Genomic DNA, 6,156 nt, shown 5'->3' with positions numbered 1-6,156 from the left:
GTCTATGCCCCTGTATACATATTTATGTCACTGTGGGTCTCATGGATCTGGTTGGGTGAATGTATGTAAATGAGTACAATCCCAGGAACTCTGTATTGAGTGCTCTGTCCACCCATATCTCTGCCTACCAGTCCTGAAAAGTAACAAGACAGTAGCTACATGGATGTGTCCCCACTAAAATAAGAAGGGGCGCCTGGGTGGCTCAGTGGGTTAAAGCCTCTGCCTTCAGCTCAGGTCATGATCTCAGGGTCCTGGGATGGAGCCCCGCGTCGAGTTCTCTGCTCAGCAAGGAGTCTGCTTCCCTTCCTCTCTCTCTGCCTACTTGTGATCTCTGTCGGTCAATAAATAAATAAAATCTTAAAAAAAAAAAAAAAGAAGGTGGATGACAGGGTACAGGCAGAATTCTGGAACTGTGAAAGGCATTTAATTGAGAATAGGTAGTGTAAGACTCTCACTAGATAAAGAGATGTCCTAGGTTACTTTCTGACTCCTTAGGGTCATCCATGTAAAATCCTGAGAGCTGATTAGCAGGGCCATGTGGAGTTCCAGAGAAATATGGGTATATATACCATTTTAAAAAAGATTTTATTTATTTATTTGACAGACAGAGATCACAAGTAGGCAGAGAGGCAGGCAGAGAGAGAGGGAGGAAGCAGGCTCCCTGCTGAGCAAAGAGTCAGATTAAGGGCTTGATCCCAGGACCCTGAGATCATGACCTGAGCCGAAGGCAGAGACTTTAACCCACTAATCCAACCAGGTGCTCCTATATACCATTTTAAAAGTAGAAAGCTCACAGTGTGTACAAATGTCGACTTACTATGTTATATGCCTGGAACTAATATATTATTATATGTCAATTATACCTCAACAAAAAATAAAAAGCACTTAAAATTGGAAGATTTCAAAGACCAAAACATATTAAAGACATTAAGGTAATGTCTTACTATATTACTGTTTGATGTTAGAACCCAAATACCTATTCCAAGTATCTGTACAGGTAGCTTGTATCAGACTAATCCTCTTGCCAGTAATAATTAAAAATTGCACAGAGGAATAGATCTCAGGCAGATAATGGGCTGATGATACAGAGGCCAGAGCTTCAGGCCTTGGAGAATAGTTCTAAATTGAGAGAAAAAAATCCAGAAATTTGGGGATAGCCAAATAGGGATAAACCTCAAAATCTGCATAAAGATTCCCCTTAAATTATTGAGTGACTCCTTAGCTGCATACAATTCTCAGGATGCTTTCCTCTAAGCATCATTTGGAAGGCTAAAAAGCTGAGTGAAGAGTTCAACAGAGTCTGGTATTTAATTCTCACCAAGGAATTTATTAAATACCTGGAGATTTCCATTGGAATCCCAGAGGGTGCAGGGCTTAGGGGTTAAGATATAGCCCAATGTTAAGGGCTATGTCCTAGGACGAAGGGCAAAAACCAAAATAGAACTCCCTTAGAAAAGCCTAAAGCCAAGATCTCACAGGATCATTCACTCTCAAATTTCTGATTCACAGAAACTATGTGAAATAATAACTGTTAATTGTTTTAAGTCGCTGAGTTTGGAGTTAATTTGTTACATGGCTATAGATGATTTATACTCCTGCCAAGGGCAGAACCAGTGTTCATCAGAAGCAACTGCCTGGGGACGCCTGGGTGGCTCAGTTGGTTAAGCAGCTGCCTTCAGCTCAGGTCATGACCCCAGCGTCCTGGGATCGAGTCCCACATCGGGCTCCTTGCTCAGCGGGGAGCCTGCTTCTCCCTCTGCCTCTCCTGCCACTCGGCCTGCCTGTGCTCTCTCTCTCTCTCTCTCTGGCAAATAAATCAATAAAATCTTAAAAAAAAAAAAAAAAGAAGCAACTGCCTGGATGGCAGGTGTGTTTGTGTGTGTGTGTGTGTGTGTGTGTCTAAGTATGAAAGTGTGCCTCTGTGTGTGACCATCTGTGTGCACCTGTGAATGTGTGCGTTCATGTGTGCCTGTGTGACTGACTGTGGGTCTCCCAGTGGTGCTGTGTGCTTCCAGATGCTGGGTGTGGGCTCCTCCCAGTGTGGTGACCAGTGCTTTGCTGACCAAGGACCATCGAAGTCCAGTGAAAGTGTCAGAAACTCATCCTCGACTCCCCTTCTCCCTGGGAGCAACTTGAGAACAAAGAAAGAGAGAGAGGGGAGAAGAAAGGAAGGAAGGAAAGAAGGAAGGAAGGGAGGAGGAATAAAGACTGGACAAAAGGGCTAGTTATCTAAGACATGCAGGAAAGGCCCCAAAAAGTAATTACCAGCCAACAATGCCTATTTTTATTTCTCCCTGATCAAAAATATCCCCACCCATCCAGATGACTGATATAGAGAGCGCTTCTATAGAATGCCTGCCCCGCCAGAGGAACCGCCCCCCCCCCCCGCCTTGCCTGGCCTTGTCTTTGGGAGCCAAAGGCAGCCAGGCCTGGTTCCCAAGCTAATCCTCCATGGGCTGGGAATTCTGATGGGAGCGGCCAGTGTGCCCAGCTGGACTGAGGGTCCTAGAGGACTGTGGGGCCAGGACCCATTAGAGGCTCCCACAAGGAGGGCACTTGGAGAAGGAGGACCTGTACAGTGCCAGAAAGAGCAGGTTAATACAGCCCGAATTCTTGCAGGCCCCCATTTTCAGCTCTAGCCCTCAAGCACCTTGACTCTACTTCTTGCCTCTGAATTGTGCAAGTCTCTCTTGAACCCCCACAGTACACTGTGTCTGTCTTAAACTAGCCTGAGCCCCAAAGAGCTCTGTGGGTGATTATCAGTAAGACGGCTCCCAACAATTCCTCCTATCTCCTTATGTAGAGGCTACACCCCCCTGCAGGAGGGCGTTCTGTTGCTATAAGAAAACCACCCCAAATTCAGTGATGTAAAACAACTACCATTTTCTTGTGTTCATGGATTCTGTGAGCCAGGAATTAAGCTGGCGCCTGGCGGCTCATCTCTGCTCCACTATGAGCAGACTGAGGTCTCAGCCAGGTAGACGGTCATAGTTCGAGGTGACTTCATGGTTGAGCGTTGGAATTATCTGGAGGCTTTATCACTGGCATGATTGGCACCTTGGTGGGAAGACTCAAAGTTGGGGCTCAGTCTGGGTTCTCAACCTGAGAATCTAATCATGGTCTCTTCATGTGGTGTGGGCTCCTCCCAGGATGGTGGCCAGGTTCTGGAGAGTGTCCTGCAAGAGATCAAGTGTCCCAAGAAGCCACACAGACTCTTATGACTCAATCTTGGGAGCCACCTAGCATCACTCCCACCATATTCTTTTGGTCAAAGCAGTCATGAACCATTCTAGATTCAAAGAGAATGATGGAATCCACCTCTCAGTGTGAGGTTTGTCAGAAAGCCTGTAGCCATTTTTAAAAACCACCACAGTTTACTCTCAGACCGAAGTATTTACATTCATTCTACCCATATGCAAAATACACACCCCGCCTTGCAAATCCCCCCCTTTAAGTCTTATCCTATTATGGCACTGGGCTCAGGTTCAAGATCCAGAATCTAAATCCAGTATCCAAATCAGGTACAGGGGCAGGTACGTTCTTCAGGTGCAGGTCTTGGTTTGACTTTGTGATTTCTCTTGATCTGAAGACCTACAAATGGAGGAGATGCATTAGCTGTACTCTACCACCCGGCATTTGATGGAGGAACAGGCACGGGTTTAATGCAGTCAACAGTACCATTCTGATAAAGAATGGGACGTGACACTCACCATAGTGACCAGAGGACCATAAGGATTCTAACATCCAGCTGAACACATGTTGTCGTTTCTTGATTAGGGTCCAATCCTGTTCCCTGGGACTGATTCCCTGCAGCTTGGGTTCTGTCCTGAGTCATCCTTCCTTTGCCATAGGAAATAGCCTCTGTTCACAGCGGTTCTCTCAGCCTGCTTTCTATCCATAGAAGTTTGGGGATCCAAAAACATCTTTTCATTTTGTTCTTTCTATGTCCTGTTAAGTCCAAACTAGTATCAGAATTACATCATTTTTGAAAAAAACCTCATGGGTGTCTTATGTATCAACTAATAAATCCACTTTTTAAAAAAAAATTTTATTTATTTATTTGAGAGAGAGATATATCACAAAGTAGGCAGAGAGGCAGGCAGAGAGAGAGAGGAGGAAGCAGGCTCCCCGCTGAGCAGAGAGCCCGATGCAGGGCTTGATCCCAGGACCGTGAGATCATGACCTGAACCGAAGGCAGAGGCTTAACCCACTGAGCCACCCAGGTGCCCCTAAATCCACTTTTTAGATAAAATCCAAACACCTAGAAATCTCAACATGACTCCTTTTTTTAAAAAAGATTTTATTTATTTGCAGAGAGATACTATAAATATATTCAATATATTAATATTATACAATTATATGTTATATTAATATATCATTACTATATTAATATTAATATATAAATAAATATAAATACATTTGTTTTATTTGACAGAGAGAGATACAGTGAGAGAGGGAACACAAATAGGGGGAGTGGGAGAGGGAGAAGCAGACCTCCAGCAGAGCAGGGAGCCGATGCGGAGCTCGATCCCAGGACCCTGGGATCATGACCTGAACCAAAGGCAGAGGCTTTAACCCACTGAGCCACTCAGGGGCCCTGACAGGGAGGATATTCAAAGCACATCCTTGGGAAGGCCTTTTGTGGGCTTCCAACTGAATTCTTAACAAAAGGTTTTACAGTCCACCTTGGCCCATCTTCACCATGAGACTGTGTTTTCCTGACAGTATCCTGGATTTTTTTTTTTAAGACTTAGTTTGACAGAGAGAGACGCAGCAAGAGAGGGAACACAAGCAGGGGGAGTGAGAGAGGGAGACGCAGACTCCCCGCGGAGCAGGGAGCCCGATGTGAGGCTCTAACCCAGGATCCTGGGATGATGACCTGAGCCGAAAGCAGACGCTTAGTGACTGCCACACCCAGGCGCCCCAATACCCTGGATTTGATCTGAGGATCTTTCTTACCTTGAGACACTTTTGATGTGGAAAAACTGGCTGGGACACTTATGTCTCCTCTTAATGGCTACTTGAAAACCAAGTAGCTCCTTTACCAACTCTCTCCTCTCTCCTTTTACTGTGCACAGCTAGAAGCCAGGCAGCACCTCCAACACTTCCTGAAAACTGCCTTAGCCAGATCCATGAGTTCATTTTATTTTATTTCATTTTATACAAAACAGTATATTTACTATTTTCCACTTTGCCAAGGTGACAGTTTTCCTACATGTCCTGCCGCTACATAATAAAGATACCTTTTCCTCCAGCTTCCAATTACACATTCTTTGCTTTCCTTCAAGTCCTGAGCTGTAGCTCCTTCCAGGTCCACCATGCTTCTGCCTACTGCCAATCCCCAGCTTAATGTCACATGTTCTGTCTCATGCGTTAAGAGAGCACTCTGCTTGCAGATACCAAATCCTGTTCTGCTTCCTTGTGCGATAGGGACACTCCACCCTCAATTTCTTGGTGTAAAACCATCAATGAAGGAGACTTATGCATTCTCTGGGTCAGGAATTTGGACTGAGCATGGGAAGGCTGGCTTGTCTCCACCCACAACTCCTGGAGTTTCAGTAAGCATGACTCAGATGGCTGCAGTGACTCAAGCACAGAAGGAGCGGAGGGCTGGAGGCTTCCTCACGCTTGTAGCTGAAGTCTGGGATGGAATGCCTCAATGGCTGGATTCAGCCGGAATTCCCAATTGAGAATTTATGCAGGATCTCTTCCTGGGCTTGTGCTTCTCACAGTGTGAGAGGGAGTAACATGACAGGAAGCATCAGAACTGAGAACATTCTAAAAGAACAAGGCAGAAGGTGCATTGTACTTTCAAAATCACATAGCATCCCTTCCACTATATCTACGCACTGAAGCCCTCCAGATGCAAAAGGAGGGCACAGAGACTCCAACTGTCAAAGGGAATGGTCTCAAAGAATTTGTAGCCATCTTTAAACTTCTACACAGGTGCAGGCTATGTTCTCTTCTATTGAACCTGTGTTGGCTTTGTGACTTCCTTTGATCAACAGAATGTTCAGCTCTAAATTTATAGAGTGCAGGGTATATTGCTCAAGAAAGACCACATATTGAGAGAGAGTACAGGGGCACCTGGGTGGCTCAGTGGGTTAAAGCCTCTGCCTTCGGCTCAGGTCATGATCTCAGGGTTCTGGGATTGAG

The 6,156-nt window shown here is 45.4% G+C and overlaps 1 long non-coding RNA gene across 1 annotated transcript in view; it reads right to left on the bottom strand.

Annotated features, from left to right (window-relative positions):
- Window positions 1-2,151: 2,151 nt before the first annotated feature.
- The window catches only part of LOC116572409, a 40,759-nt gene continuing 36,754 nt past the window's right edge, over window positions 2,152-6,156 (bottom strand). The window contains exons 2-3 of the long non-coding RNA XR_004278298.1: window positions 3,711-3,948; window positions 2,152-3,591 (exon numbers count right to left, since the gene is read on the bottom strand). This is a non-coding gene — a long non-coding RNA (uncharacterized LOC116572409). The remainder of the gene's footprint in view (window positions 3,592-3,710; window positions 3,949-6,156) is intronic.

Source organism: Mustela erminea, chromosome 13 (assembly GCF_009829155.1).
Source record: "Mustela erminea isolate mMusErm1 chromosome 13, mMusErm1.Pri, whole genome shotgun sequence".
Taxonomy (NCBI): Eukaryota; Metazoa; Chordata; class Mammalia; order Carnivora; family Mustelidae; genus Mustela; species Mustela erminea.
The sequence above is the reverse complement of the archived record's forward strand: the minus strand, read 5'-3'. Positions and strand labels throughout refer to the sequence as shown.